The 7,500-nt window shown below is 37.7% G+C and overlaps 4 non-coding genes and 23 pseudogenes across 4 annotated transcripts; all 27 read right to left on the bottom strand.

Moving 5' to 3' along the window:
- Positions 1-99, bottom strand: part of LOC148456135 (5S ribosomal RNA) — a 119-nt pseudogene extending 20 nt beyond the window's left edge.
- Positions 100-214: 115 nt separating this feature from the next.
- LOC148456134 (5S ribosomal RNA) lies at positions 215-333 on the bottom strand (annotated as a pseudogene).
- Positions 334-449: 116 nt separating this feature from the next.
- On the bottom strand, positions 450-568 carry LOC148456133 (5S ribosomal RNA; annotated as a pseudogene).
- Positions 569-684: 116 nt separating this feature from the next.
- LOC148456132 (5S ribosomal RNA) lies at positions 685-803 on the bottom strand (annotated as a pseudogene).
- A 116-nt stretch (positions 804-919) lies between these two features.
- LOC148456131 (5S ribosomal RNA) lies at positions 920-1,038 on the bottom strand (annotated as a pseudogene).
- A 116-nt stretch (positions 1,039-1,154) lies between these two features.
- Positions 1,155-1,273, bottom strand: LOC148456130 (5S ribosomal RNA; annotated as a pseudogene).
- Positions 1,274-1,644: 371 nt separating this feature from the next.
- LOC148456129 (5S ribosomal RNA) lies at positions 1,645-1,763 on the bottom strand (annotated as a pseudogene).
- A 115-nt stretch (positions 1,764-1,878) lies between these two features.
- LOC148456128 (5S ribosomal RNA) lies at positions 1,879-1,997 on the bottom strand (annotated as a pseudogene).
- Positions 1,998-2,113: 116 nt separating this feature from the next.
- Positions 2,114-2,232, bottom strand: LOC148456127 (5S ribosomal RNA; annotated as a pseudogene).
- A 116-nt stretch (positions 2,233-2,348) lies between these two features.
- Positions 2,349-2,467, bottom strand: LOC148456126 (5S ribosomal RNA; annotated as a pseudogene).
- Positions 2,468-2,583: 116 nt separating this feature from the next.
- Positions 2,584-2,702, bottom strand: LOC148456125 (5S ribosomal RNA; annotated as a pseudogene).
- A 116-nt stretch (positions 2,703-2,818) lies between these two features.
- On the bottom strand, positions 2,819-2,937 carry LOC148456124 (5S ribosomal RNA; annotated as a pseudogene).
- Positions 2,938-3,053: 116 nt separating this feature from the next.
- Positions 3,054-3,172, bottom strand: LOC148456123 (5S ribosomal RNA; annotated as a pseudogene).
- A 116-nt stretch (positions 3,173-3,288) lies between these two features.
- On the bottom strand, positions 3,289-3,407 carry LOC148456122 (5S ribosomal RNA; annotated as a pseudogene).
- Positions 3,408-3,523: 116 nt separating this feature from the next.
- Positions 3,524-3,642, bottom strand: LOC148456121 (5S ribosomal RNA). Its single transcript, XR_015873650.1, has one exon. It is a non-coding gene; the product is annotated as a 5S ribosomal RNA (ribosomal RNA).
- A 116-nt stretch (positions 3,643-3,758) lies between these two features.
- On the bottom strand, positions 3,759-3,876 carry LOC148456120 (5S ribosomal RNA; annotated as a pseudogene).
- A 116-nt stretch (positions 3,877-3,992) lies between these two features.
- Positions 3,993-4,111, bottom strand: LOC148456119 (5S ribosomal RNA; annotated as a pseudogene).
- Positions 4,112-4,462: 351 nt separating this feature from the next.
- On the bottom strand, positions 4,463-4,581 carry LOC148456118 (5S ribosomal RNA). Its single transcript, XR_015873973.1, has one exon. It is a non-coding gene; the product is annotated as a 5S ribosomal RNA (ribosomal RNA).
- A 115-nt stretch (positions 4,582-4,696) lies between these two features.
- LOC148456117 (5S ribosomal RNA) lies at positions 4,697-4,815 on the bottom strand (annotated as a pseudogene).
- A 341-nt stretch (positions 4,816-5,156) lies between these two features.
- Positions 5,157-5,274, bottom strand: LOC148456116 (5S ribosomal RNA; annotated as a pseudogene).
- A 116-nt stretch (positions 5,275-5,390) lies between these two features.
- On the bottom strand, positions 5,391-5,509 carry LOC148456115 (5S ribosomal RNA; annotated as a pseudogene).
- A 351-nt stretch (positions 5,510-5,860) lies between these two features.
- On the bottom strand, positions 5,861-5,979 carry LOC148456114 (5S ribosomal RNA). Its single transcript, XR_015873772.1, has one exon. It is a non-coding gene; the product is annotated as a 5S ribosomal RNA (ribosomal RNA).
- A 116-nt stretch (positions 5,980-6,095) lies between these two features.
- LOC148456113 (5S ribosomal RNA) lies at positions 6,096-6,214 on the bottom strand (annotated as a pseudogene).
- A 116-nt stretch (positions 6,215-6,330) lies between these two features.
- LOC148456112 (5S ribosomal RNA) lies at positions 6,331-6,449 on the bottom strand (annotated as a pseudogene).
- Positions 6,450-6,565: 116 nt separating this feature from the next.
- On the bottom strand, positions 6,566-6,683 carry LOC148456111 (5S ribosomal RNA; annotated as a pseudogene).
- Positions 6,684-6,799: 116 nt separating this feature from the next.
- On the bottom strand, positions 6,800-6,918 carry LOC148456110 (5S ribosomal RNA; annotated as a pseudogene).
- A 351-nt stretch (positions 6,919-7,269) lies between these two features.
- Positions 7,270-7,388, bottom strand: LOC148456109 (5S ribosomal RNA). The gene has a single exon (XR_015873962.1). It is a non-coding gene; the product is annotated as a 5S ribosomal RNA (ribosomal RNA).
- Between the last annotated feature and the right edge of the window lie 112 nt (positions 7,389-7,500).

The raw sequence follows: 7,500 nt of genomic DNA, 5'->3' as shown, positions 1-7,500 counted from the left end.
CTCAGGTGGTCTCCCATCCAAGTACTAACCAGGCCCAACACTGCATAGCTTCCAAGATCAGATGACATTGGCCATGTCCAGTATGGTTTGGCTGCAGGTGCTCAAAAATATTAACTTTAGACCTCTTTTACTTCTTAACTCAAGTAAATTCATTGATAAGTTGAAAAATTAAATGTAAAATGTAATAGAAAAGAATGTTATGGCAGTATAAAATTACCAACTGCACCTGGTTTTCCCAGGTGGTCTCCCATCCAAGTACTGACCAGGCCCAACACTGCATAGCTACCAAGATCAGATGAGATTGGGCATGTCCTGAGTGGTTTGGCTGTAGGTGCTCAAAAAATTTAACTTAAGACCTCTATTACTTCTTAACTCAAATAAATTCATTGATATGTTGAAAAAATTAAATGTAAAATGTAATTGAAAAGAATGTTATGGCAGTATAAAATTACCTACAGCACCTGGTATTCGCAAGTGGTCTCCCATCCAAGTACTAACCAGACCCAACACTGCATAGCTTCCAAGATCAGACGAGATTGGGCATGTCCAGTGTGGTTTGGCTGTAGGTGCTCAAAAGCAATAAATTTAGACCTCTATTACTTCTTAACTCAAGTAAATTCATTGATAAGTTGAAAAAATTAAATGTAAAATGTAATAGAAAAGAATGTTATGGCAGTGTAAAATTACCTACAACACCTGGTATTCCCAGGTGGTTTCCCATCCAAGTACTAACCTGGCCCAACACTGCATAGCTTCCAAGATCAGACGAGATTGGGCAAATCCAGTGTGGTTTGGCTGTAGGTGCTCAAAAACATTAACTTTAGAACTCTTTTACTTCTTAACTCAAGTAAATTCATTGATAAGTTGAAAAAATTTAATGTAAAATGTAATAGAAAAGAAGGTTATGGCTGTATAAAATTACCTACAGCACCTGGTATTCCCAGGTGGTCTCCCATCCAAGTACTAACCAGGCCCAACACTGCATAGCTTCCAAGATCAGACAAGATTGGGCATGTCCAGTGTAGTTTGACTGTAGGTGCTCAAATACATTAACTTTAGACCTCTTTTACTTCTTTACTCAAGTAAATTCATTGATAAGTTGAAAAAATTAAATGTAAAATGTAATAGAAAAGAATGTTATGGCTGCATAAAAATACCTACAGCACCTGGTATTCCCAGGCGGTCTCCCAACCAAGTACTACCCAAGCCCAACACTGCATAGTTTCCAAGATCAGACAAGATTGGGCATGTCCAGTGTGGTTTGGCTGTAGGTGCTCAAAAGCATTAAATTTAGACGTCTATTACTTCTTAACTCATGTAAATTCATTGATAAGTTGAAAAAATGAAATGTAATATGTAATTGAAAAGAATGTTATGGCAGTATAAAATTACCTACAGCACCTGGTATTCCCAGGTGGAATCCCATCCACATAATAACCATGCCCCACACTGCACAGCTTCCAAGATCAGACGACATAGGCCATGTCCAGTGTGGTTTGGCTGTAGGTGCTCAAAAACTTTTGTATGTGCTCAAAAACAGTAACTATAGACCTCTTTTACTTCTTAACTCAAGTAAATTCATTGATAAGTTGAAAAAATTAAATGTAAAATGTAATAGAAAAGAATGTTATCGCAGTATAAAATTACCTACAGCACCTGGTATTTCCAGGTGGTCTCCCATCCAAGTACTAACCAGGCCCAACACTGCATAACTTCCAAGATCAGACGAGATTGGGCATGTCCAGTGTGGTTTGGCTGTAGGTGCGCAAAAACATTAACTTTAGACCTCTTTTACTTCTTAACTCATGTAAATTCAATGATAAGTTGAAAAATGAAATGTAAAATGTAATAGAAAAGAATGGTATGGCAGTATAAAATTACCTACAGCTCCTGGTATTCCCAGGTGGTCTCCCATCCAAGTACTAACCAGGCCCAACACTGCATAACTTCTAAGATCAGACGACATTGGGCATGTCCAGTGTGGTTTGGCTGTAGGTGCTCAAAAGCATTAAATTTAGACCTCTATTACTTCTTTACTCAAGTAAATTCATTGATAAGTTGAAAAAATTAAATGTAAAATGTAATAGAAAAGAATGTTATGGCAGTATAAAATTACCTACAGCACCTGGTATTCCCAGGTGGTTTCCCATCCAAGTACTAACCAGGCCCAACACTGCATAGCTTCCAAGATCAGATGACATTGGCCATGTCCAGTGTGGTTTGGCTGTAGTTTCTCAAAAATCTTAACTTTAGACCTCTTTTACTTCTTAACTCAAGTAAATTCATAGATAAGTTGAAAAAATGTAATGTAAAATGTAATAGAAAAGAATGTTATTGCTATATAAAATTACCTACAGCACCTGGTATTCCCAGGTGGTCTCCCGTCCCAGTACTAACCAGGCCCAACACTGCATAGCTTCCAAGATCAGGCGAGATTGGGCATGTCCAGTGTGGTTTGGCTGTAGGAGCTCAAAAACATTAACTTTAGCCCTCTATTACTTCTTAACTCAAGTAAATTCATTGATAAGCTGAAAAAATTAAATGTAAAATGTAATAGAAAAGAATGTTATGGCAGTATAAAATTACCTACAGCACCTGGTATTCCCAGGTGGTTTCCCATCCAAGTACTAACCAGGCCCAACACTGCATAGCTTCCAAGTTCAGACGAGATTGGGCATGTCCAGTGTGGTTTTGCTGTAGGTGCCCAAAAACATTAACTTTAGACCTCTTTTACTTCTTAACTCAAGTAAATTCATTGATAAGTTGAAAAAATTAAATGTAAAATGTAATAGAAAAGAATGTTTTGGCTGTATAAAATTACCTACAGCACCTGGTATTTCCAGGTGGTCTCCCATCCAAGTACAAACCAGGCCCGACACTGCATAACTTCCAAGACCAGACGAGATTGTGCATGTCCAGTGTGGTTTGGCTGTAGGTGCTCAAAATCATTAACTTTAGACCTCTATTACTTCTTAACCCAAGTAAATTCATTGATAAGTTGAAAAAATTAAATGTAAAATGTAATAGAAAAGAATGTTATGGCAGTATAAAACTACCTACAGCACCTGGTATTCCCAGGTGGTCTCCCATCCAAGTACTAACCTGGCCCAACACTGCATAGCTTCCAAGATCAGACGAGATTAGGCATGTCCAGTGTGGTTTGGCTGTAGGTGCTTAAAAACGTTAACTTTAGAACTCTTTTACTTCTTAACTCAAGTAAATTCATGGATAAGTTGAAAAAATTTAATGTAAAATGTAATAGAAAAGAAGGTTATGGCTGTATAAAATTACCTACAGCACCTGGTATTCCCAGGTGGTCTCCCATCCAAGTACTAACCAGGCCCAACACTGCATAGTTTCCAAGATCAGACGAGATTGGGCATGTCCAGTGTGGATTGGCTGTAGGTGCTCAAATATGTTAACTTTAGACCTCTTTTACTTCTTTACTCAAGAAAATTCATTGATAAGTTGAAAAAATTAAATGTAAAATGTAATAGAAAAGAATGTTATGGCTGCATAAAAATACCTACAGCACCTGGTATTCCCAGGTGGTCTCCCAACCAAGTACTAACCAGGCCCAACACTGCATAGCTTCCAAGATCAGACGAGATTGGGCATGTCCAGTGTGGTTTGGCTGTAGGTGCTCAAAAGCATTAAATTTAGACGTCTATTACTTCTTAACTCATGTAAATTCATTGATAAGTTGAAAAAATGAAATGTAAAATGTAATAGAAAAGAATGTTATGGCAGTATAAAATTACCTACAGCACCTGGTATTCCCAGGTGGTCTCCCATCCAAGTACTAACCAGGCCAACACTGCATAGCTTCCAAGATCAGACGAGATTGGGCATGTCCAGTGTGGTTTGACTGTAGGTGCTCAAATACATTAACTTTAGACCTCTTTTACTTCTTTACTCAAGTAAATTCATTGATAAGTTGAAAAAATTAAATGTAAAATGTAATAGAAAAGAATGTTATGGCTGCATAAAAATACCTACAGCACCTGGTATTCCCAGGCGGTCTGCCAACCAAGTACTACCCAAGCCCAACACTGCATAGCTTCCAAGATCAGATGAGATTGGGCATGTCCAGTGTGGTTTGGCTGTAGGTGCTCAAAAGCATTAAATTTAGACGTCTATTACTTCTTAACTCATGTAAATTCATTGATAAGTTGAAAAAATTAAATGTAAAATGTAATTGAAAAGAATGTTATGGCAGTATAAAATTACCTACAGCACCTGGTATTCCCAGGTGGACTCCCATCCACATAATAACCATGCCCAACACTGCACAGCTTCCAAGATCAGACGACATTGGCCATGTCCAGTGTGGTTTGGCTGTAGGTGCTCAAAAACATTAACTTTAGACCTCTTTTACTTCTTAACTCAAGTAAATGCATTGATAAGTTGAAAAAACTAAATGTAAAATGTAATAGAAAAGAATGTTATCGCAGTATAAAATTACCTACAGCACCTGGTATTCCCAGGTGGTCTCCCATCCAAGTACTAACCAGGCCCAACACTGCATAACTTCCAAGATCAGACGAGATTGGGAATGTCCAGTGTGGTTTGGCTGTAGGTGCGCAAAAACATTAACTTTAGACCTCTTTTACTTCTTAACTCATGTAAATTCAATGATAAGTTGAAAAATGAAATGTAAAATGTAATAGAAAAGAATGTTATGGCAGTATAAAATTACCTACAGCTCCTGGTATTTCCAGGTGCTCTCCCATCCAAGTACTAACCAGGCCCAACACTGCATAGCTTCCAAGATCAGACGACATTGGGCATGTCCAGTGTGGTTTGGCTGTAGGTGCTCAAAAACATTAACTTTAGACCTCTATTACTTCTTAACTCAAGTAAATTCATTGATAAGTTGAAAAAATTAAATGTAAAATGTAATAGAAAAGAATGTTTTGGCTGTATAAAATTACCTACAGCACCAAGCGGTCTCCCATCCAAGTACAAACCAGACCCAACACTGCATAGCTTCCAAGACCAGACGAGATTGGGAATGTGCAGTGTGGTTTGGCTGTAGGTGCTCAAAAGAATTAAATTTAGACCTCTATTACTTCTTAACTCAAGTAAATTCATTGATAAGTTGAAAAAATGAAATGTAAAATGTAATAGAAAAGAATGTTATGGCAGAATAAAATTACCTACAGCACCTGGTATTCCCAGGTGGTCTCCCATCCAAGTACTAACCAGGCCAACACTGCATAGCTTCCAAGATCAGACGAGATTGGGCATGTCCAGTGTGGTTTGACTGTAGGTGCTCAAATACATTAACTTTAGACCTCTTTTACTTCTTTACTCAAGTAAATTCATTGATAAGTTGAAAAAATTAAATGTAAAATGTAATAGAAAAGAATGGTATGGCTGCATAAAAATACCTACAGCACCTGGTATTCCCAGGCGGTCTGCCAACCAAGTACTACCCAAGCCCAACACTGCATAGCTTCCAAGTTCAGATGAGATTGGGCATGTCCAGTGTGGTTTGGCTGTAGGTGCTCAAAAGCATTAAATTTAGACGTCTATTACTTCTTAACTCATGTAAATTCATTGATAAGTTGAAAAAATTAAATGTAAAATGTAATTGAAAAGAATGTTATGGCAGTATAAAATTACCTACAGCACCTGGTATTCCCAGGTGGACTCCCATCCACATAATAACCATGCCCAACACTGCACAGCTTCCAAGATCAGACGACATTGGCCATGTCCAGTGTGGTTTGGCTGTAGGTGCTCAAAAACATTAACTTTAGACCTCTTTTACTTCTTAACTCATGTAAATGCATTGATAAGTTGAAAAAACTAAATGTAAAATGTAATAGAAAAGAATGTTATCGCAGTATAAAATTACCTACAGCACCTGGTATTCCCAGGTGGTCTCCCATCCAAGTACTAACCAGGCCCAACACTGCATAACTTCCAAGATCAGACGAGATTGGGCATGTCCAGTGTGGTTTGGCTGTAGGTGCTTAAAAACATTAACTTTAGAACTCTTTTACTTCTTAACTCAAGTAAATTCATGGATAAGTTGAAAAAATTTAATGTAAAATGTAATAGAAAAGAAGGTTATGGCTGTATAAAATTACCTACAGCACCTGGTATTCCCAGGTGGTCTCCCATCCAAGTACTAACCAGGCCCAACACTGCATAGTTTCCAAGATCAGACGAGATTGGGCATGTCCAGTGTGGATTGGCTGTAGGTGCTCAAATATGTTAACTTTAGACCTCTTTTACTTCTTTACTCAAGAAAATTCATTGATAAGTTGAAAAAATTAAATGTAAAATGTAATAGAAAAGAATGTTATGGCTGCATAAAAATAGCTACAGCACCTGGTATTCCCAGGTGGTCTCCCAACCAAGTACTAACCAGGCCCAACACTGCATAGCTTCCAAGATCAGACGAGATTGGGCATGTCCAGTGTGGTTTGGCTGTAGGTGCTCAAAAGCATTAAATTTAGACGTCTATTACTTCTTAACTCATGTAAATTCATTGATAAGTTGAAAAAATGAAATGTAAAATGTAATAGAAAAGAATGTTATGGCAGTATAAAATTACCTACAACACCTGGTATTCCCAGGTGGTCTCCCATCCAAGTACTAACCAGGCCAACACTGCATAGCTTCCAAGATCAGACGAGATTGGGCATGTCCAGTGTGGTTTGACTGTAGGTGCTCAAATACATTAACTTTAGACCTCTTTTACTTCTTTACTCAAGTAAATTCATTGATAAGTTGAAAAAATTAAATGTAAAATGTAATAGAAAAGAATGTTATGGCTGCATAAAAATACCTACAGCACCTGGTATTCCCAGGCGGTCTGCCAACCAAGTACTACCCAAGCCCAACACTGCATAGCTTCCAAGATCAGATGAGATTGGGCATGTCCAGTGTGGTTTGGCTGTAGGTGCTCAAAAGCATTAAATTTAGACGTCTATTACTTCTTAACTCATGTAAATTCATTGATAAGTTGAAAAAATTAAATGTAAAATGTAATTGAAAAGAATGTTATGGCAGTATAAAATTACCTACAGCACCTGGTATTCCCAGGTGGACTCCCATCCACATAATAACCATGCCCAACACTGCACAGCTTCCAAGATCAGACGACATTGGCCATGTCCAGTGTGGTTTGGCTGTAGGTGCTCAAAAACATTAACTTTAGACCTCTTTTACTTCTTAACTCAAGTAAATGCATTGATAAGTTGAAAAAACTAAATGTAAAATGTAATAGAAAAGAATGTTATCGCAGTATAAAATTACCTACAGCACCTGGTATTCCCAGGTGGTCTCCCATCCAAGTACTAACCAGGCCCAACACTGCATAACTTCCAAGATCAGACGAGATTGGGAATGTCCAGTGTGGTTTGGCTGTAGGTGCGCAAAAACATTAACTTTAGACCTCTTTTACTTCTTAACTCATGTAAATTCAATGATAAGTTGAAAAATGAAATGTAAAATGTAATAGAAAAGAATGTTATGGCAGTATAA

Source organism: Taudactylus pleione, unplaced genomic scaffold, assembly GCF_031769625.1.
Source record: "Taudactylus pleione unplaced genomic scaffold, aTauple2 ptg000967l, whole genome shotgun sequence".
In the NCBI taxonomy this organism is placed as follows: Eukaryota; Metazoa; Chordata; class Amphibia; order Anura; family Myobatrachidae; genus Taudactylus; species Taudactylus pleione.
This window is presented reverse-complemented; position numbering and strand designations above follow the sequence as displayed.